Here is a 25,151-nt window from a genome sequence, read left to right on the forward strand (position 1 = left end):
ATGTATTAAATTTCATCGACAATAACTAAATATATATGTTTATACAGTAATGCAATTGAACAGCTTTGGGCCTGCCTCCTTCAGATACTTACATATTGACATTGTCATGTTTTCTCAAGCTGCCGATAACGTCTTTACACGTGATCGAAATTAAATGATAGTCTGGGAAAACATGATTTATTTTTACTTTGCAATTGGCTTTGAACTAGTTTTAAATTGCTGAAGGTACTCTTAGATCGTAACCTTCTGTGTATTTTTCTTGTTAGTTGTTTTTGTACGGAGCTGAGTGTAGATCTGATGAGTCAAGGCATTTACAATTGGTGTCTAACCTGAGGAAAAATGGCGTTAAATGAAATAACGTATACAGGTAAATTTAAATATAATAATTGAGTTGTTAGTGTTCATTTACATAATTGATGCGAACACCATTTATTTGATCTCTATTTTTTTATTTGAAATTTATTAAATTTCATCGACAATAACTAAATATATATGTTTATACAGTAATGCAATTGAACAGCTTTGGGCCTGCCTCCTTCAGATACTTACATATTGACATTGTCATGTTTTCTCAAGCTGCCGATAACGTCTTTACACGTGATCGAAATTAAATGATAGTCTGGGAAAACATGATTTATTTTTACTTTGCAATTGGCTTTGAACTAGTTTTAAATTGCTGAAGGTACTCTTAGATCGTAACCTTCTGTGTATTTTTCTTGTTAGTTGTTTTTGTACGGAGCTGAGTGTAGATCTGATGAGTCAAGGCATTTACAATTGGTGTTTATGTTGTTATATTGTAATTTCACACAACTTAACAATAAAGGGGAGGTTTGAGTGCTTGCAAACATGGTTTTACCCTGCCATTTCTATTTGGGTCAATCCCAAGCCAGTAGCCTGCATTCAGTGGTATTTTTTGTTTGCTGTCTCCTTTGTTTATTTTTCATATTTTGTCTTTAGCATAAATCAGTTTTTTTTGCTTTTTCTCTTTTGAATTGTATCACATCTAATCATGCTGGGTCTTTTAAAGGTGACTATAAGGTACGAGTTTTGCTCATTTTTGGAAGGCCGTATGGTGATCTGTAATTGCCATTTCCACCTGATCTGAACTCCGTTTGATATTCGTCAGAAAGGCAATAATATCGCACCTTTTAATGCTATACATAAGTATTCAAACTCTTCTACGAATCGATTTTGAATTAACTCAATTACTATCTATCTTTGAAATTGTACCTGTTTTTGTCTCTCGCTAAAATACAGTAGAAATTATGTTTCAATGCACAAGCTCTACGGACTATATACATATCATAAAAGCATGCAATTTCTCCACAAGGAGTTAAAACTATTGTTGTCGAGAAAAAAAAAATGGTAAAATAAATTAGTTTCGAAAAACACTCTATCATAAGAAAGGAACCAATCATTTCATGACTCTAATTATAAAATGCATTTAGCAAAGAAACATAATACGTTAGTAAAATGTTCATTATCACACACAATTGGTATTGTTGAGAAAGATGTTTGAGATTAATGTGTGTTGTGATGAGAATATTCTTTTATCCATATCTCCATTAAGACATTAATATTGATTCCATTTTATAATTTGCCTGCAGATGTTGAAAAGAGATCTCATTATATGTCTTGTTTTTGTTTCAATTTGGATGTTTCGTTTCTAATATAAGTTTAAGGATATATACCTTTATCGAAAACAGTAAGTATACTACAAAAACAATTACCTTTTTTAGTAATCTATATATGCATGTATGCATTATATAACATCTCTTAACGGAAACGAGGTTAATGAGGTAAAAGAAAAGGAATGCTAGCAGAACACTTTTCTTGAATTTGATGTGCATATGTGGTACTTAGTGCATACAACGAATTCTAATAGTTTGGCAGGAAAACTGACAATCCTTGCCAATTAAGATTAGAGTCGGGCACACCTTCCTCGTGCAGAATTCGAACTCCAAACCCCAGTGTTGACACGGTATAGATACACTAGTTGAACTACTTAGACCACTCGGCAATCGAGAACATACATTTTCTAGACATAGAGCGGTCTAGATTTGACATATGGAATAGCCATTTGATAATATGCGCAGATTGTAAATGTATGTCGTGTCTTTTGTTTTACCTGTCGTTTGATAACCGTCCCATTGTTTAATTATATAAAATATAAATCTTTTTTTATCTATTGATTGATTGATTGATTTTTTTTAAAGAGGTTTGCATAAGAATTCAATTCAAAGTGACTGTCATATTTGTTTTCGTAAATTGTTTTGTTTAAAATTATGCCGTTAGTTTCTCAAATGAATTGTTTCATATTTTTCATGTCGGACCTTTTATAGCCGACAATACGGTATGGGTTTTTCTCATTGTTGAAGGCAGTACGGTTGCCTATAATTGCTTACATCCACTTTATGTGACATTTGGTGGATAGTTGTCTCATTGGCAATCATGCCATATCTCCTTGTTTTTCATATAAATCCGTCTTCCTTAACAAAACGACAACATTGGGAACATAGTGTAAAGAAACCCACTATAATATAATTTTCAATTTACATTACATGTTTATTCTGCGGTTGCCCGTTACTCAGAAGTCAGTTTGATCGAAAAATGTGATCAGCTAATTTCTAATTGTGGTCTCACATGTAGCTGTGAAAATATGTAAAAAAATAAAGTTAAATAATAAAATGTCAACATCTAAATCGCCATAAAAATAAAAGTTTATGAACCAAATCTCCTTGTTTCCAAAAATAAAACTTTGTACAACTTTAAATATATTTTCGTTTTCCTCATCACTGATGAGTTCACTACCTGATACTAATTTTTGTATATTAACATATCTTGGTAGTGTGGAAATGGTTTGTGTCCTAATGACTATAATTATGACATTCTATTCGATAGTGTTTGTTGCTCTCAACTTGTCCACATATACAGAGGCTGGAAAATACAATATTTTTCTGGAAAATGTGTTCACTGCAGTTGAACCGGAGTCTGGCGTGAAGTATTTGGCCTTTTCTACAACCAGTATTATAATATGAAGGGACTTTCTTAATATCACGATTTAAATAATTTTTAAGATGTTTTCAGAATATATACTTTGCATTAAATTGTAAACAAGCATATCACTACCACTACCCAGCCTTTAGCCTCTTCCGAAAATTTGAAAGTCCCGACTATGTACTGGTAACCTAAATTACACAAACAACCATTTAAATTTCGTTTCATCTCCGCATCTAGTAAGTGTTCTACTACTAAGTATCTGTCAGTGCTTATAACTACCTCCCTTATTACTATCAAAGAACTTGTTATCAACTTTTGTAATAAAGTTTATGAAAATAATGGTATTAATTATTTTTAGAGTTTTAAAAATTCTTTACAGGTTTTAGATAGAATACGTGCTTTTGATGGTCCTTTTATTTCTGGTGACAGTTACGATTTTGCTACTCTCTAAACTACACTTTCACACAATCTTATCACGGAAAAGTTTTTATATTTAATTGAATGGTCTATTGAAAAATCTCATTGCAAATTTATTTGCTGTAATTCGTTTAAAGCCTTTTTCTGTAACGAAAAAGGAAAGTATGCTAGATGCACTTACTGGCAATTTGAATGTATGATTGACGATAAAGTGTATCTACAGGTAGTAGATATTCCTATGGGCACTAATTGCACCCCTTTAATAACAGATTTATTCCTATATTGCTACGTATCACAGTGTATGGCCAAAATCAATAAGGACACGTCATTGTTACATTTCGTTGACACATTCAACAATACCTTCCTTTATCATGATGATATTTTTTCATTAAATAATCCAGAATTCTCTAAATATACTACCGGAATTTACCCAAAGGAACTTACTTTTAATAAATCTAACATAAACAGCAGTAGTTGTTGTTTTCTAGATCTAGACATTTCAATTTCTAAAGAGAAACTGCATTCAAAAAATTACGAGAAAAGAGAAGATCTTTCATTCACTATCGTTAATTTTCCTTTTTTAGACGGCGATGTTCCTTTGGCTCCGTCATACGGTGTTTATATATCCCAACTCGTTCGTTATGCCCGTGTGTGTAGTGATGTCATAGATTTTAACGAACGTAAGTAATGTATCACTGGTAAATTATAAAGTCAGGGATTTCGTTACCATAAATTACTTAAAACATTTACTAAATTCTTTCATAGATACAACGATTTGATAAGTAAATTTGGGTGTACTTGTAGAAAAACTTATCAAAAATGGTATTTCTCATCCTAAATTTTACAGTAATATTGAACTAAAAGCGCGGAAATCACTATGTGATCCGTGTAAACTGATCGAACCTTAAAACAAACTTATTAGTAAAGGTTATCTTATTAATGTTGTAATAAGATCTTTGAATATTGTTTTCATTGGCACTAACTTCGATTTTGTCATCAACAAATTAAAACATAACTAAATTTTGTTATCTTTTGGAATGCTTTTTTTTTGGGGGGGGGGGGGGATGTATATATACACATCCACGTTTATTTTGCTATTTAGAAATTGTTTTATCTATACATGACCTCTTACATAATTATTATAAGGTAAAAACCTAACTATCCTACTGCCTGTCGTTACTTTTATTTTGGCATTGCACAAGTCATGTCTTCTTGACTGTCCATGGCGTTAAAACACTAAATCCCTGCCTGGGATGTGTTTTATTTGATTTTAGTCTTTGAAGCATGATCTTTTATTATTTATTATTTTCAGTAACTGCGAGTACTCTCAAATCGTACTTTCGTGTTAATTTGACCTGTTGACACAATTTGTTCTGCATTTCTGTTATTCAGTGTCTACTTATTTTGTGTTATATCTGGTCTTACTATTTCTAATATGTACCACCTTTGATAAGTATTAAGTATGACGAAACAATTCTTACTTCTGCACTCGTACTACATGTACTATGAACAACAAATTCTTTTGTAAAAATGACAACAAATTTATTATATTCAAATTTACCTGTGTACGTTATTTTGTTTAATGCCATGTTGTCCCAGGTTAAAGATGTCTTTTTGACATTGAAACATCTTTTTCATTTATATTGTGTCATAGATCAAACTTATTCGTTCAGTGCATATTTACTAGTACTTGTTTTTGTGTATTGTCTTTTTCATCGTGTTAAGCCATTTTTGAATTGATATTTTATTGTGTGTCTTTTTATGTTGTAATGTTATACCACTGTTTCAGGTTAGGGTGAAGGTTGGCTCCTGTTAAAATTTTTAAACCCGCAGTATTTTTATGCATCTGTCCTTAGTCGGGATCCTGTTATTCGGTGGTTGTTGTTTGTTGGTGCGGTTCATAAGTGTTTCGTTTTTTATATAGATTAAACCGTTGATTTTCCTGTTTGAGTTATTTTACACTTGTCTTTTTGGGGCTCTTTATAGCTTGCTGTTCGGCGTAAGCCAAGTCTTCGTGTTGAAGGCCGTACTTCGACCTATAATTCTTTACTTTTTACACATTGTGACTTGGATGGATGGTTGTCTCATTGGCACTCATACCACATGTTGGCTATGAAAGACTTTAGTGACGATATTGACCACTAACCCCCTTGTTGTAAACCTATATATATATGTTTGCCTGGAAAAAATACAGCCTTTTATGAACACTAAATACACACAAAAAATATCTATAATGTTTCAAGTCAGAACAGGAGACAACGTAACTGACATTCACATGAGTAAAGTCATGTCAGGGAATTATAAAGTCAAGAAACACAATTTCTGTTCTTAAAAGGAATTCGAAATTCTAGTTGGATGAAAGAATTACAATTTTAGTTTCAATATTTAAAATGTTGTCTCAAGGGACTAAAGCATTGATGATTACTAAGCATTCCTCAACTATATGTGAATGGCTGCTTAAGTCTACGGTGAAAATATTGACCCCTTATCTTTCAATAAGGATCTATAAAATTGCTCATATTGATCTAAACCTAAATCTAATCATATGTATGGTTGGTAGGTACTTTCATATCAAATAAGGGTCGTTACTAAGAACTTTTGACATGACCTTGACCTCTGGCATTTTATTTTTTTACCAAATAAAAGCTAAAAACTTCTGAACATTTTTATCTATTTACTATACGAGTCTATTTGTTTTACTACTTTTGATAAAATCTAATTAAAGACGCAAGGTCAAATGTCAAGGACATCCATAACCTTTAACCTTTGGTACAAACTAAAATTGTCTGAATGCGCTTCATTTTTCAATCGATGTTTATCATTTATCTGTCACTGTTTATGACATATTTTAATAACAAGGTCAAATATCTTTTATAAGTTAACAAAAATGACACTTTTTGGTTCTCATAGCAACCATCCTAGAAACCTGAATCCCAACTCTTTAGTTATTAATTATTACTAGGGAACAGTGATAGTTTACATAAATAACCTCAATATAACTGGGCGTGGATGCAAAATGCCTATAATTTGCCTTCTTGAATACAACAAAAACTCCCTTATGATAATCAGTGTTGCCACCTTCTCCTCTTTTCATTAGAATTAATGTTATCTTTTATCTCATTCATTAAGTGAAATTTCTGATTTTTCTACGTCAAAATATGCAATTTTAAGGCAAAATCCGACGGAATATGTTTCCATGGCAACGTGAACTTAAACACATTTTTAGTCAACTTATGTCTTATATTTTTATCGATAGCTACAAACAAACACAATTTCAAGAAAATCTGAGACTATGCGTGTCGCGATTTGGTTGGTGGTTACAGAGGATTGCTATTAACACCCGCATTTTTGCCTGCATATTTATATATCCAGACAGCCAATTGGACACTTCACTTCACCAAGATTTTCTACCGGAACGAGAGAAGTTTATGGATTACCACATTTTTATACCCCAGAAAACACTTTAGGTTTTGAGACTTAACGATGCCAAGCAATACGGAAATTCAAAAAAGCAACAATTATGTGATACAATTGTCACTGTGACAGTAAACTGTATCTCTAATTATGCAGCAGTTTACCGATGTTACCGATTAAGTAGAAAAATTAATGTTAATTTACAAAATTTGCATGAACTCCTAAAGGAGCGAGACCAAATATGTCAACGGGTTAAGCGTCTCTTGATGTGTTTGTGAAACGATATTCCAGGGCTTGTTTTTCCTATCACGATTTCCTGGATAAAGGGTGGCTGCTCACAAGGTAGCTATTAATCTAATAGCTCCATGTGGTGAGGTTGAAGTTCACCCTTTCGTAGATTTTATTGATACCGACCCGAGTTGGTTGACCGTTATTGAATATGTGTTCCACAGATGACGACGGATTTGTTCCAATTGTCGCAATCAAATTTTTTTTGTCTTTTAGTCTTTTTTTTTTTAGCCATGGCATTGTCAGGTCAGTATATTTTCAACTTAATATACACTTGTTTGTAAAACTGACCAGAAAATGATAATGAATAAAGTTATGTAAAAAGAGTAATTAAGTTGCTGCGATACTGTACACTAGCACTTGATAAGGAATTATTTCATAGAAAAAGAGTGGTATCTCACATATCTTCATTTCATACCGTTTTGTTTTTAAATTTTGTAAGCAGAACTATGAAGAAACGGTTAAAAATTATAATTCAATATTAGTAGGTAAATACAAAATGAATTCTATCAGTGTAAGCATATTTAATAAATCAAATTGAATTATATATTGATATTTGTAGAATAAACAAGTACGAAGTAAACGTGAAGTAACGGGAACAAATGGATAGGAAAACATGAGCAGTGCTCTTTTATAAATCAATTTTCCAATTTAATTCAGTGCAACCTCCATTCATATTTTAAACATATTATCGGATTTTTTTGTTCTCATTACAAATTTACCTAAAATGATGTTTAATTGCAACAATACTTCGGAGTGTCAAACATATTGTAATAACATGCAATATCCCCAAAGGAAAAGAAGTTAACATGTTTGTTTAGAACTGAATTTCGAAGTATCACTTTATCATAACGACGGTTTTTTTTAAATGAACCAATCATTCATGACTGTAATCATAAAATACATTAAACATGGAGACATAAAACGTTAGGAACAAATTTCATTATTTCATACAGTTTCTTTTAATGAGAAAGGTTTTTGAGATTAGTGTGTGGTGATAACATTCTTTTATCCATATCTCAATGAAGACATTCTTACTGATTTCATTTCATATTGGATGCAGATGTTGATAAGAATTCTCACTATATGTCTTGTTTTTTTGTATAAATTTAAATATTTCATTTTTGATATAACCTCAAGGATATATAATTATTTTATCGATAACAAATAGTAAGTATATTAATTAATACATATAATCTATTATGCATGATTGTTTGAGATATAATATAGTTATCGAAAACGAGGATAATGAGTTAATAAGAGTAATCAGTAATGGTAGCAGAAAACTTTTTTATGTTTGATGAGCAACTGTGGCGCTTAATGATTTCAACGGATTCCAATCGTTATCCTTCAAAATATTTGGTTTAAGATGACGATATGTTGCGTTAACCGTGTGTTGTTGGGAACACTTTCTACGCCAGAACGTACTTTGAGCAAAGGATTGCATATCTTAAATGTATTTGGGATAACTTTCATATAACGGTTAGATAAACAGAGATGAATGTTTAACTGCAAGGATGTAGGGATATAGTCCAAATAATTATGACGTCTTGAACTTTTTTAAAGGCTATTTTAGTGTTTTGCTGTGACGTTTTCCGAGAAAGTCATAATTATCTGGACTAGCAGGGATCCTGTTTGTCCTAATGACGTGAAAATGACGTCAAAAGTTCGTTTAAGTAATTAAAAAAAAACACTGATTCTTTCTCTAGGAATAAAAAGTATTTAAATTTGACAACAACTGTATTGTATTTTAAGCTTGGCCTTTGTAAAACGTGGATTTTTTTCTGTCGCAAAATTGGGTTTACCTATCGAAGAATATTTGGACAGTAAAATAAACACTAGATGTATTTATAGTTTTCATACGCATATTTTTTAAATATTGACAAAATGAAGAATTTAAGGCTCAACATGTGTCTTTTTTAAAATTACATACCAAAAAATCCGTGATTCACAATGGTGACTTTCCTTAGTTACGGACTGGTAGAACGTGTAATCTAATCCTTCAAAATATTCGCCAAGAAGGCCCAATCACTCTCATGTTATATATTGTCTATGTAAAACCACTCGCAGCCTAAATTAGAAACAACCCGAATATAGAAGGGATATCACTTCCAACTAGAACCGAGAACTTTATTGGAACAAAGCTGAATAAATTTGCTGAAGATATTCAACTCTGTGATGAAAATGAGGAGTCTATCAACAAAATGATCGAAGAAACATTTAAAACTCTGAAATTTATGAAAACGCCTCAGGGGATAGAATGAATATGAATAAGACTGTCGGTATGTATTTAGGCAGGAGGCGCAAAAATAAAACCAAACTAATTCTACCAAAATTAAATGGTCAAAGCGGCCTGCGAAAGGCATTGGGGTTTAACACGGATATGGGGTGGATAAATCAAATTAGGTTAGAAAAACTAAATAAAATAAAAAGCTGTATACAGGTTTGGAAATCAAGAGATCTTATTAAATCATTTTTACTGTCTATGATTGGATACGAAATTGAAATAAGAGGTATTCAAGATATATACGAAAAACAAATGAATAGTATTATATGGTCCTTTAAATGGGACGGGAAAACCAAGCAAATCCCGAAAGAAAGAGGGGGGACAAGAATTATAAACTTAAGGGGCTTTATAAAATCAAAACCATCGAAACGTATGCACAGTACTGAAAACTAAGAAACATATAAATGGTATGCAATAGGTAAATACTGGTCAACTTCACTAGACGAAATATATGATACAAACTTTTTCCTATGTTCTTGTTCAGACACTAGAAGTATTAGACAAATACAAATGTATCAATATTACAAAAATCTTTTGACTTCCTGGACCGACTTGCAGAAAACCCAAAAATCCGACACGAAAGAGGATCGTATGAAAAAAAAATTTTTGGCAATTGTAGATTCAAATTCAAATGTCAGGCTTTATATCATGAAAATTTTGCTTCCAGTGGAATAAAAATATAAAAGATGTCTGGGGCTTAAACAATAAATCTTTTAAAACTTCTTTCGAAATTTGTAACAAGCTAAATGATCGAAGGAACTAGATAGCACAATAAAGCCGTATTTAAGCGTCATTTACGTCTAAACAAGTTGACCTTTTAAAAACCTACATAATCGTCCAAAGTCAATCTAGTAGACCTATGAAAAAATAATTTCTTACCATTTTAGAAAAAAAACGGAGTGCAAATTGTGCCTTAAAGATATCAGGTACTTTCATGAAAATAATGTAACTCCAAAAAAGCCAGTTTAAATTGGATTTACATGTTCGGAATGAACTACCGTGGGGAGATATTTGGGACAGGAAAGCGAAACAACCTCAATGAAAGTTACTTCATAATATAATTTACACGTAAGAAAGATTCCAAAAGATGAATCGTTCAAACAGGAAGTGCTACTTTTGTGACGAAAAATAATCACCATTTCATCTTTGTATATACTGTAAACTGGTGGAAGAAGTTTGGCGGGAAATTTTTGAGAAAATATGGGAATTTTGTTCAAAATTGAGAATCGTAAATTTACAAAAATCAGAAATGAGTATCATTTCGGGTGTCATAAATGCAAATATATATAGATAAGAAGATGTGGTATCTGAAAATGAGACAACTCTCCATCCAAGTCACAATGTGTAAAAAGTAAACCATTTTAGGTCAAAATACGGCCTTCAACACGGAGCCTAAGTTCACACCGAACAGCAAGCTATAAGGGGCCCCAAAATGACTAGTTCAAAACAATTCAAACAGGAAAACCAACGATTTGATCTATATAAAAACGAGAAACACTTATGAACCACATCAACAAATGACAACCACTGAACAACAGGCTCCTGAGTTTGAACAGGTGCATACAAATGCAGCGGGTTTAAACGTTTTAACAGGCGCCAACCTTCACCCTAACCTGAAACAGTAGTGTATCATTACAGCATAAAAAGACACACTATTAAAGTTTGATCTATAACACAATATAGTATTAATACAGTATTAATAAAAAAATTGTAGAACAGGGTCACAAAGACAACCCTAAAATGGGACAAAATGGCGTTAAATGTAAAAGAGTACACAGGTAAATTTAAATATAATCATTTTGTAGTTAGGAGTACGGAATTTTTTTCCAATATAAAATAAATGTGTTGTTCACAGTACGCATGGTACGGGAACAGAAGTGAAAATTTATCGTTATACTAAATCTTATCAAAGGTGGTCCATATTAAAAATAGTGAGACGAGATATAACACTAAATAAGTAAACATTAAATACATTACAAACAAGTCAAATTAACACAAATGTATGACTTGAGAATACTCGCAGTTACTGAAAGCTAGTTACAAGCCAAAAACAATTTATAATACAAAGTCATGCATTAGAGACTAAAATCAATCAAAACACATCCCAGGGATTTAGTGTTTTAACGCCATGGACAGTCAAAGAAGACATGACTTGTGCAATGCCAAAGTAAAAGCATCGTCAGACAGTAAGATAGTTAGGATTTAACCTTATGATAAATATGTATCACGTTATATATAGATAAAGGAATCTCTAAATAGAAAATAAACATGGATGTGTATGTATACATCACCCCCCCCCCCCCCCCAAAAAAAAAAAAAAATTAAAAAAAAATTAAAAAAAATACAAATTTAGTTATTTAATAAAATAACCTTTACTAATAAGTTTGTTTAAAGGTTCGATGAGTTTACACGGATCACATAGTGATTTCCGCGCTTTTAGTACAATATTACCGTAAAATTTAGAATGTGAAAAACGTTTTTAATAAGTTTTCTACAAGTACAGCCAAATTTACCAATCAATTCTTTGTATCTATGAGAGGATTTAGTAGATGTTTTAAGTAATTTATGGTAATGAAATCCCTGACATAAAAATTTACCAGTGATGCATTGATTACGTTCGTTAAAATCTATAACATCATTACACACTAAGGCACAATCGAACGAGTTGGGATATATACAGTCATGTTCAAACTCTAGATACGGTGCTTCTTATCACGAAATGGGTTATTTGGAAACTTAGAAACATAATCAAAATATCAAAAGAAAGGGATAAAAAAATTGATGATTTTGAGTATGTCAAATGTTTAGCTAACTCGGCTGTGTATTTTTATATGTTGGATTAAGTTGTTTTATGTAATGTATCCGTTTTTATTCTGTAGTTAGTCCCCACTTTGGTTTTATTATGTATATCTATTATATAGTCATTTTATTAAATTTACTGTTTGCAAAATTATAAATTATTCTAAATAATAAGGATGTTCTTGTCCCAGGCAGAAAATCCTGTCCGTGTTAGGCGCAACTTTTTAGAAGTTTTGGTCCTCGGTGCTCTTCAGCTTTGTACTTGTTTTGGCTTTCAATCTTTTTTTTATCTGAGCGTCACTGGTTGGTCTTGTGTGGACGAGACGCACGTCTGGCGTATTGAGTTTTAAGCCAAGTACCTTCTGCTAGCTATTATTCGTGTGTTTCTTTGTCCTATATGTCCTCCCATTTAATTGTATTGTGGTCCTGTCATGTGATGTTGTCGTTTTGGTGTTGTGTTTGACGTTGCCATAAAAGGGGGAGGTTTGGCATGCCACAAAACCAGGTTCAACCCACCATTTTTTTCTTAAAATGTCCTGTACCAAGTCAGGAAAATGGCCATTGTTATATTATAGTTCGTTTCTGTGTGTGTTACATTTTAATGTTGTGTTTTTGTTGTGTCGTTGTTCTCCTCTTATATTTGATGCGTTTCCCTCAGTTTAAGTTTGTAACCCGGATTTGTTTTTATCTCTATCGATTAATGAGTTTCGAACAGCGGTATACTACTGTTGCCTTTATTTAAACATGAAATGGAATTTTTGTTAAAATATTCTAAACAAAATATGAACAATGAAGCTTTCTCTATTATGTGCGGTACTTTTTGTAGATAACTTTATATTTTTGCTTGGTCAGGTTAGTGTAATGACCATTTAAATATTGTATAAATTATCATATACATTGTAATCAACGCTCCCTATGCACTATGCCTTTCCTATTGTGTATATACACTATGTTTGTAACAAAGATAAATTGTATCAACAGGTAAATATTGAAAGCAAATATTTACTCATCACATCTCTGAAATAACTCCTATTTGGAAAACAAAATTAGAAATTCTATTTTTATGAATGATTTACATATTTCCTTTCAAATAAATTTTAACGAGTAGCACGTGGCAAAAAATCATTCGACCGGAATGTAATAGAATAGTCTATAATGACAAAATCGCAATAATAAATGCACGCAATAATTTCTGAATTATTATTTATAATGGGAGTTATTTTTCTTTTCTTGTTTGCATTACCCCCCAACAAATGACGCTGTAATGATGGGTCCTCTTAGTTGCTATTTAGGGTTTATGTAACAGGTGCTAATTAATAAAGTATGTCTAAAATAGAAAAAAAAGCTATGGAATATTGTTATTGATGGTTCAAAGCAGTCAATTAAAGTGAGCAATATGAATGAACATTTTTTTTTCTATAATGTCTCGGATTTGTCTAATATTGAACTAAATATATCGAATTTTAACGTTCCCATTTTGATTACGGTGAAAAAGTTTATGCAATACAGCTTTTAACCTCTGTGCAAGTGAATTTGCAATGATGTTTGTGATATCTAAATTCAAAAGATTAATTGGTCTGTAATTATCTAAGATAAACGGGACATTTTTCTTGTAATTTAGGGAAATTACACTTAGATTTTTTTGGAATTGGTCAATTATTGTTTCTCATAACAATTATTAAAACATACAGCCAGATATTTTAAATAAGACCAAAAACTTCTGTGACATTCAACTGGTAAACCATCAATACCAGGTGTTTTATTTAGTTTCATTTTACAGACAGTTTTAGTACACTCCTCTAATATCAACTATCCATCGATTGCATTCTTTTGTATGTGCTTAATCTACAATTTATTTTTGCATTTTCAATATAATTTTAAATGTTTTTTTTTAAATCTGGCTTAGTTGAGGTATATAAGTTAATTTAATAATTCCTTCTCATTTCTAAAAATTTACCTTGATCTTCAATAATACCTTCTATTATATTTCTTAATGCATTAATTCATTTCCTTCTTTTATGGATTTCTCTATACCCAAAAATATTTGGTGTTTTTTCACCTTTCTTCTATCCACTTAATCCTTGATCTTATCTGTGCCCTTTATTTTGTCAAAATAAAGATTATTTTGATTTTCTGCAATTATTTTGATTGAATCTGTTATGTTTGGGAACTTATGTAAATTTTCACAAGGTTGCTGTCATAAATTTCATTCAAAAATTTTAACTTTTCCTTAATTCAATAACTTTATCCAATTTATCTTATGCTACAATTTCACAATGTTCAATAGTAGTCTACCTTACCTCTTTCTTAAACAAAAAGACTTTTTCTATTTCTCAATTTTTTGTATTTTTTTATCAAATCATTTATTCCAATCTTGTATGAATCATCTTCATGTATACTTTTATTTAATTTAAATGGTCTGTATATTGAATTACAGCAGTTCTGATGTCCGTTTGAAATACCTTTGGTGTTACATCTTGACTGACTAGAAAATAATCTATTCTGCTGGCGAGTTTATTACTTTTTAACCTCCAGGTATACTGTGTTTTTTTTGGATTTAAAACTCTCCAAATATATATTTCTTTTAGTTTTAATCATAATTTTCAAACTATTTGTCTTATGGTTTTGTTTTTTGTTACCTTTGCTAGTACTTTTCCTGTTTTTTTTTTTATATTCAGTGTTTTATTCATATCACCTCTAATAACACGTACTGTGGATTCATTATTATCTCTGGGATACCAATCTTCGTGGATTTCGTGTATAAAGGTAAAGCACGAATATATATGTTTACTGAAGTACAAATCGTCTATAAGCTTGAATGCAAATTTTGGCAAATCCACGAAATCAAATATCCACGAAAATACAATTTTTGCTCAATCCATGAAAACTGGTATCCCCGAAAATTGGTATTCACGAAAACTGGTACCCACGAAAACTGGTACCCACGAATATAAAGTTATCCACAGTATACAAAGACTTTTTTTTTTATGACACTTAAAACTGTGAATGTGTTTCTTTCTTTTCATTATATTTGTAGCGTACACGTTAACAAGGGTTAAAATATTCTTATCAAGTTAAACTTTCGTATTGATTAAGATAATTATTGATCAACATATTTGTAAATGAAATCATGTGTGATTTATTTTTTAATGAAAATCGAAACCCCCTTGATTGTTTACTTCAAAAACTGTGATATATTTCCCCCATGCATTCTTTATCTGTAGCATTATCCGAAAAATGTATTTCTTTAACACTTTATAAGTCATAGCCTTTTGACATATTTTCTAAACCCCTGACAATTAGGGAACATATGTGTAATAGGTTTGGTGACGTTTTGACTATATATTATCTCAGATTAACGTTTAATCATTAAAATATACAATAATAAACCGTATCTATAAAAGATAAGTTAAATATGTTAAAGACGCACACTCATCATATTATCATGAAAGACACTTTTCACCTTCATATCATTCTTACATGTAAACATACACTTATATACAACAATCATTACACTTGTATTTATTTTCAATAAGACTATCTTCAGGTTTTCACCTGTTTCTATCTTTAGAATCAGTGACAGGAAGAACATCTTAACTTTCAATTAATTTTCACGAGGTGCAATCTATTAGAATAGACATGTATGTGGGATGTAAAACAAATATTTCTATATGGGTAAGTATTTTGTTTACATGATACATTTGTATATTGCTATGTATACACTTTTGAGAAAGTGAAACATAAGAATTAGGCTTCATTTACTGATTTATCAATATCTTATTTTTAACAAGAACTGTATGTTATGAATTTGAATACGGCATTTGGGTACAATTCATTTGATTCTACCAAAGTGTTTTATAGTTATATAATATAAATCATATAAATCATTGATTATCCTTTGATTTCTGAATAAAAAAAATAAGCTCAACCAATTTCTTGTAAATTTTTAAATTATCCAGTGATAAAAAATGTAGAGATACGTATATAAACAAAGGAGTTTAATGAAATACAATGTTGAGAAAAAAACTGTTTGCTTACATTCTTTGCACAGGTGAGTAAATGGGACGGTGTGGGTAACTTGCATATCTATGTAAATAGAAATATCCTGTTATCTTACATTTTTATGGACCAATACTTTAAAATCTCTTGCAATGTTTGCACCGAAAACGACATCACATTTGTCATATAGACATTAGCTTGCATAGACAACTCTTTAGTATTAAGTTCTCATTTATCATCTTTGTGATGCTCGGTAACAGTAATGTATTTGTCTGTAGCTGTGGAGGTCCATGTGTCCATTGTGATTGACGCAACCTTAGCAGACAATATTTCTGAATTGAAACGCGTTTTCTGTTCAATATATAATTTTTCTATACGGATTTGATCATATTACGAGTAAAATTAATGTACTCAGGTGCGACAATATTAACATTCATAAGTTTTAAAATTCCACCACTTCAATAAAACTTAAGTAATCTTTTACGACCATTTTGTTCAAGTTTGAATATCCCTTTTATATCTTTCGCCTCACCTTTGGAAAGTCATTAAAACGGCAAATCATGTAACATGTGAAAGGAGGACGACAAAACCAGTTAAATTAAAGGAGAAAAAAAACCCAATGTTGATGTGATATCTAAAAGCATTGTTTCTCTGTTTGAATGGTAAACGAGGTAGATGAAATAGTCATATTTTTTCCATGGGGGGTACATCACTTCTTCATAAGAATCTTCCTCTTGTCCGATCTATGGCAAGTGCAACTGTATCTAACTGTTTAAGAACCCTTGCAGCACATTTAAAGGGTCCCTAGTAGTTGGCGTATTGCAAGGTACAATTGTAGCTTCATTCGAACATTACTAATCTTTAACTGGCAGTCGAAATACCCGACCTCGATCGACCTACATTGCAGAACATTCATTCTGTATGTAAATTTAATGTGTACTAATCCATAAATGTAGAGATTCGTATATAAACAAAGGAGTTTAATGAAATAAAATGTTGAGAAAAAAACTGTTTGCTTAAATTCTTTGCACAGGTGAGTAAATGGGACGGTGTGGGTAACTTGCATATCTATGTAAATAGAAAAATCCTGTTATCTTACATTTTTATGGACCAATACTTTAAAATCTCTTGCAATGTTTGCACCGAAAACGACATCACATTTGTCATATACACTTTTAATAACACATTTATACATTAATACAATATTACATCTTGTAAAGGCATATGATACATGATATATCATCATGACATTAAATTTTGAGCTTGGTTACATTCTTTTGCCTTATGTCCTTCTTTTCCACAATTGTTATACACCCAATCATTTTTGACAGGTAATGTATTGATTAATACGTATTTGCCCTTTAAGGAATACTTTTGCATTATATTTTCCTGTTCTTGTAAATCTAGGCAAGGTGCCTTTCAATAGTTGTACTTAAAAGATCCTGTCTCAGGACTGACAATTAGTTAGAAAGCCATCTGTTAAGAAGTCTTTGGGTTGGCCTTTTGAATTCCCAAATAAATCAGTCTCTAGAATAAATACCGGTTTTACTGACGACAGTTCATCAAGGTTATCATGCCTTCAACTATGACTTTGCTTTGCAACATTGTCAGAATATGTACTCATGTCGGCCATCTTTTTGTTTTGGTATACTTTTGTGTTCTTTTTTTATATAATTTGTTACTTTTTTATCTTATTTAGACTGTGATTTCCACTCTCCCTCCGTTCCTGACAGATGTTTACTCAAGTAACATATAAATTGATGTTTTAAGACAGTTTGTTGAATAAATATATGAATATTTCTCGGCAGCATGAAATGTTCCGTGGAAGTCTTTCGATACTCCTTATATCCTTGTTGTCTTTGTTGGAGGAGTATCGGAGCCGCTTGTCTCTGTCAACCGTTTCAGAGGCGTTTCATCAATTAACACTTTAAAGATTCCTATGCCTTTTTTCTTTGTTCTTTTGATAAGAAAGAACATTGTTTGTATTTTGTGTTTATGAGAGATGCAATAAAAGGTGTGGAACAGGCAGTTTTCATGTCAAACTGCTGATTACGACGATTCAGCTCGTCACTAATGACATCCTTTGACTTACGAATTATAACTCCGTTGGAGTATTGTACCCTTACACTTGTTCTCAATAATCCATATACAATCGGTTAGACCAGAAAAAGATAAGCTATATTCTGAATACATGTATGTCGTAACATCAGATAAGTCTATAACAACTGTGGACAGATCGTTCATCAATTCACACTCATGATCTTTAGGAAGAAATACATCGGCATCTACTTTTTTGGTCACTTTCTCGACCAACAATATATCTGTGAAAGTACGACGATGTTCCATCAGAAGCGACAACATTGGCATCTACTTTTTTGGTCACTTTCTCGACCAACAATATATCTGTGAAAGTACGACGATATTCCATCAGAAGCGACAACATTGGCTGTGTTTAATGCCACCTAGTTAAAACATCTTGTACTAACTGTTTAGGTACACCAAGAAGTTTTTGTCTATTGCTCATTTCTACATTTTGAAATCAATTTTGCAACAAAAGCTAGTTCAAACACGGGTTTGATAGAAAGCAGCAACGTATGATTGAAATATCCAAAACCGTCCCATTCTTGGCATTTGTTACCAGCACATTCCATGTTTCTGGCACTGTTATGTACGTAACTAACCCGCCTAACCCAAACTAACGGACAATCGATTGAAGTTTATTAGCAAGGTTTTCCCTAGTATTTCTTTCAGGGTTAGTTTGCATAGACAACTCTTTAGTATTAAGTTCTCATTTATCATCTTTGTGATGCTCGGTAACAGTAATGTATTTGTCTGTAGCTGTGGAGGTCCATGTGTCCGTTGTGATTGACGCAACCTTAGCAGACAATATTTCTGAAATGAAACGCGTTTTCTGTTCAATATATAATTTTTCTATACGGATTTGATCATATTACGAGTAAAAACATTGTACTCAGGTGCGACAATATTAACATTCATAAGTTTTAAAATTCCACTTCATTCAATAAAACTTAAGTAATCTTTTACGACCATTTTGTTCAAGTTTGAATATCCCTTTAATATCTTTCGCCTCACCTTTAGGAAAGTCATTAAAACGGCAAATCATGTAACAAGTGAAAGGAGGACGACAAAACCAGTTAAATTAAAGGAGAAAAAAAAACCCCAATGTTTATGTGATATCTAAGAGCATTGTTTCTCTGTTTGAATGGTAAACGAGGTAGATGAAATAGTCATATTTTTTCCATGGGGGGTACATCACTTCTTCATAAGAATCTTCCTCTTGTCCGATCTATGGCAAGTGCAACTCTATCTAACTGTTTAAGAACCCTTGCAGCACATTTAAAGGGTCCCTAGTAGTTGGCGTATTGCAAGGTACAATTGTAGCTTCTATCAAACATTACTAATCTTTAACTGGCAGTCGAAATACCCGACCTCGATCGACCTACATTGCAGAACATTCTTTCTGTATGTATATTTAATGTGTACTAATCCATAATTTGCATTAAATATTTGCCACTGGACCTTAAACAGAACACAGTCAATCAATTGATCAATGACAAAGTTAAAATGCGACCGGTACATGGAGACACTTTCCAAAATGACCTCCATTGCAGACTTAATACAACTGTTGAATTTTCATTATTAGGAAAATTTATGTATTTTAATCTCAACTAACTATGGTTTTGCATATAGTTGAAAACCGTACTGTGAATCAGCGTTCCTTTAGTCTCGGGGGGGGGGGGGGGGGGGGGATACTTGTCACATTAGCAATCACAAAACAATGTCTTTCAATTATTTACTCTTTGACTGACAAGATAAGCTTTCGAATAAATATCAATCACCAGCTATCAAAGAATCATTGGAACATACATAATTGAACGTTTTCTGATTAGAATTATGATAATTATATTCCCCTGTCGAAAACAAAAGGTAGATCATTTTCAATAAAAATATATTCATTCAACCAGCGTATGCGATAATTACATAAGGCCACGAACGATACATGTTTTACGGCAAAAGAGATCGAATTTTAGATTAGAAATTTTTTTATTTTTTATACTTTTAATATAATTATAGTTCTCGAGGGAATTATTGATCGTGTTCTAATGGGTTAGGTGTAAAGAAAATAGCGTTGGTCTTTAAAATACGTGCAATATTTATTACTGGAAGAAGGATTCAATCAAATACTGCGAACACGATTCAATAATAAAGGAAATAGGTATTATAAATATGTAGTTATTTCTTTTAGAACGTTAGTTAATGTATTCTTATTGATTATTGACAAAATTATAAGGAGAGTAGAATTATGGACAACAGTAGTTTTCTGATGTTCAAATCTCATAAATTTATTAAGAAGATTTATATCAATGTAAAACAGTAGGGTATACCCAGAGAATTGAATGGCCCCCAAGAGGACCGAAATATATTTGGTAAACGAAATATTGAACAGACGTTCTATGATGTAAAATCAAAACCGATTCATGTAAGAACAAGACGGACTTGCAGACTTGGAAACATGTCATCTATTTGTTTAAGTGATCTTTGTTTATAAGATCTTAACATAATTTTAATTCTTAGCCTAATTTTAATCTTGATCAGCGGAACAATACAATGTATCTAGAAAAAAGAAAAAACAACAGTAAGATAAAAAATCAAAAGAAGCCCTTGAGAATATAAGTCATTTAAATTAGACATCAGCAATATATGTTTTATAAAATAACGTTAGATTATATCAAATGATAGCAGTTACGAAACAGGACCAACGTACTGAACTCTTGGCGATAATTGTCTCATTGGTGATCAAGACACATTACCTTATTATTATATGGTCTATCTTTTAATTAAAAAACGGTGTTGTATGAATATTTTAAGATACAATTTAATATCGCCGATTGTATTTCGGAGTAGATTGCAAACAGGAGCGGCAAATGCATTCAGTTATATTGAAGTAGGTGTATATTACATCATTAATGCGGAATTGAAAAGTCGTGGGAGGTTGGGAACGTGTTTTCAATGATCAGAATTACATTAATATTATCTCGTTTTATACTGTTGTTCAAGTAAGAGATGCTAGAAACATTAGCATAATTGCAATTTCATCACGGATAGTCAATTACTCCCCTTTTCTATTTGCACATGCCTACTTTTTTGATGTGTTGTTGTATTGACAAATGTTAAGAGGCACAGACAATTAATCTTGAAATTATTTCGCCGTTTAAAAAAATGTTAAATAATCTTTACTTAAATATAAAGTATAACAGCGTTATCAGTTTTTTTTTATTAGGTTCTCCCAATGATAAAGGTAATTACGCACTATAAATACAAAAAATAACCTCCCCAATAAAACCAAACAAATTCATTTTGATTCACCTTGGCAAACTAAGTATACGTCTACAAAAATATACAAAGAGGTTATCCTTAACCAAAACCAAAATCTATTAATTTTATCTTACTCTAATTCTATGAATAACTTTCAATTGGTGATTTTAAAGAAAAGTTGTAAAAGCGTTGAAGTATATATATATATATATATATCCCATAGACTCTTCAGTATTTAAATCGAGTAGGTTTAACAACTTTCGGATATTGACCTACCCTTTAAGGAAACAAATGCAGGGGAAATCATCTTATCCTCCTTTTCATCTAGCTATGAGGTACTTATGTGATATGAATACCTCATAACAGGATTTTCCTGTATTTATATTATGGATTATTTTAATAAATCATAGATTAAACAGAAAAAAAATGATTAACGATTGTAGAAAATGCAGATATCTCATTTAACACATTAACGTATACAGATTGACAATAAATCAGAATAGCTAAACAAAATCAATGAACACTTCATATACGAGGGTCGGGATGGGATGATCTTTATTCTGTATTCCCTAATTTTGTATAATTCACCTCTATTTTTTATATTCTAACTTCCCATTTCTCTCTTATTTTTATTTTGTTAGTTCATTTTCCGTACAATTGGTCAACTATTCTCTTATATGTTAGCCCCATTCAGAGCCTCATACATATATATTAAGATGGCGTCACAAATGAATACATTCTAGTGTTAAACACCAATTTAATTTCACATCATCTGGAAATTCTGAACCTAAAACATTGATATGAAAATAAGAAGATGTGTTATAATTGACAATCAAACAACTATCTACCAGAGACCAAATGGCGTAGATTTTAGCCATTATAGGTCACCAATCGTACTGTGAATCAGTGTTCCTTTAGTCTCTGGGGGTGGGGGGGGGGGGGGAGGAGGGGGATACTTGTCACATTAGCAATCACAAAACAATGTCTTTCAATTATTTACTCTTTGACTGACAAGATAAGCTTTCGAATAAATATCAATCACCAGCTATCAAAGAATCATTGGAACATAAATAATTGAACGTTTTCTGATTAGAATTATGATAATTATATTCCCCTGTCGAAAACAAAAGGTAGATCATTTTCAATAAAAATATATTCATTCAACCAGCGTATGCGATAATTACATAAGGCCACGAACGATACATGTTTTACGGCAAAAGAGATCGAATTTTAGATTAGAAATTTTTTTTATTTTTTATACTTTTAATATTATAGTTCTCGAGGGAATTATTGATCGTGTTCTAATGGGTTAGGTGTAAAGAAAATAGCGTTGGTCTTTAAAATACGTGCAATATTTATTACTGGAAGAAGGATTCAATCAAATACTGCTCTTTTGTGTACCCTACTTAGGTCAATGTATCTGAACAGTGTGATTGGACTAAAAATACAGTATCAACTGAACATACTTTCCCAAACTGAGGGATGAATCAGGTGTAGAAAAATATGAAATAATTTTACATACAGGTGAAAATGAATTTTTGAGAATTTTTGAGAATTTTGTATTCACTGCATGATAAAAGACCTAAAAGCACTAGTGGCCTTAGGTTTTTAAAAATAGCAAAAAAGGTAAACGGTCATGATACATATTCAAATTTATTTCTGATTAGTATAATGAAAGTACTTCAGTTAGCTGTGTATGTAGAATTTTTCGCAGTGCTAGAAAGTGGTGAAAATCCTAAAAAGGCTATCATTATCCCTTATGGGCCAGGAAATACTACCGTGCCACCTTAACTGGGATATATATGTTTACACAAAATCAATAAAGGTATTTTTGTTACCTATTCAATTTGTAAGTTTATCAATAAAAAGTTGATTAAGGGCAATTAGAATAAAAACAGCCCTTAAATTTCACCCCTGGGAGTGAAAACTGCAGATTCAGCAAATTTTGCCTGACATGTGGGTAATAATGTTAAAATTTACCTAGAAAGTAAAATTTCTTTATTTTTAAGTAACTTGCAATACATTTTTAATTATAAAGTTTCGTTTTAACTTTTCGCAGTGTCTGACACTTGTGCAACAACTGGAATTTGAGACGCGACATATTTTAGTTGCCTGTACGTCCTATAATTTTCACCGTAACAAATAAAGTGCATAATTTTTTATTTTTTTCCACACAAGTACAGCTATACTAGTTTTCTTCAGGTTTAATTTGTAGTTCTGTGGTAACATGACACCAGTAAAGAGCTTTTTTGGAACTAGTAAGTGGTTAAGGGGTCCTTACTTATTCATTTAGCCCTCATATTTAGCTGAAATAGAGATAGCATTAGGGGTTTCTTTACATTGACAAGACAATTTTTGGACAAAGAATGTGATTATGATTGTATATCAGCAAGATTAAATAGTTTATTCATTTTCCATGCAAATGTCAATAATTTATTTGATTTTCTTACCCTGAAAAGCACAATAAAGCTAAATTGATTATGTAAGGGGACATAATTTAACTGAATGCATACATGAGAAATAGACAATGAGTCAACTTAAAGATATATTCTAGTACATGTATTGTCAAAAAGATCTTTGAATAATAGTTAAATGCCATCTAAAGAGTCTTGTTATATTGCCTTCATAATTTGGAAATGCTTAAAGGAATGTAAGGCATGCTGTAAAATGTGGAATGGACTTTAATATCATTTTTCATGATTTGGTGCTTAAACTGTTTCTTTCAGTCAGATTAACTATAAATAGAGTTGGCAATCCAATAATTCCTACTGAATCACCATGGTTTACTTCTGTGTTGACTTGAAACAACATATATTTGGGTTTTGTTCACTCCTTAAGTTAAAATGTTCAGTTGAAAAAAAAGTGAAAATCTGCCAGCTGGGGTAGGGGTATACTTTTTAATTTTTTTTTGGTAAGAAATAAGTGAAGACAAGTATTCTTTATTGTAATATGTTTCCTAGTAAGAAGTCTATGCATCATAGGTGTCATGACTGATTTCAAGATTGTAATGTCTTGGTTAAGGTAGCACGGTAGTATTTGCATTCCAGAATTTAGGTTGCTCTTTTGTGTACCCTACTTAGGTCAATGTATCTGAACAGTGTGATTGGACTAAAAATACAGTATCAACTGAACATACTTTCCCAAACTGAGGGATGAATCAGGTGTAGAAAAATATGAAATAATTTTACATACAGGTGAAAATGAATTTTTGAGAATTTTTTTAAATTTTGTATTCACTGCATGATAAAAGACCTAAAAGCACTAGTGGCCTTAGGTTTTTAAAAATAGCAAAAAAAGTAAACGGTCATGATACATATTCAAATTTATTTCTGATTAGTATAATGAAAGTACTTCAGTTAGCTGTGTATGTAGAATTTTTCGCAGTGCTAGAAAGTGGTGAAAATCCTAAAAAGGCTATCATTATCCCTTATGGGCCAGGAAATACTACCGTGCCACCTTCAGTTATATTGAAGTAGGTGTATATTACATCATTAATGTGAAATTGAAAAGTCGTTGGAGGTTGGGACCGTGTTTTCAATGATCAGAATTACATTAATATTATCTCGTTTTATACTTTTGTTCAAGTAAGAGATGCTAGAAACATTAGCAT

The 25,151-nt window shown here is 31.6% G+C and overlaps 1 protein-coding gene across 2 annotated transcripts in view; it reads left to right on the forward strand.

Annotated features, from left to right (window-relative positions):
* Positions 1–8,237: 8,237 nt before the first annotated feature.
* Positions 8,238–25,151, forward strand: part of LOC127717749 (cardioacceleratory peptide receptor-like) — a 55,043-nt gene continuing 38,129 nt past the window's right edge. Inside the window, exon 1 of one of the 2 annotated variants that reach the window (XM_052223541.1) lies at positions 8,238–8,289. The gene's annotated coding sequence lies outside the window, so the exon portion shown is untranslated. Of the gene's footprint in view, positions 8,290–15,788; positions 15,881–25,151 lie in introns of those variants that run through there. The other variant, XM_052223542.1, reaches the window with a different exon arrangement.

Source organism: Mytilus californianus, unplaced genomic scaffold (assembly GCF_021869535.1).
Source record: "Mytilus californianus isolate M0D057914Y unplaced genomic scaffold, xbMytCali1.0.p SCAF_10, whole genome shotgun sequence".
Taxonomy (NCBI): Eukaryota; Metazoa; Mollusca; class Bivalvia; order Mytilida; family Mytilidae; genus Mytilus; species Mytilus californianus.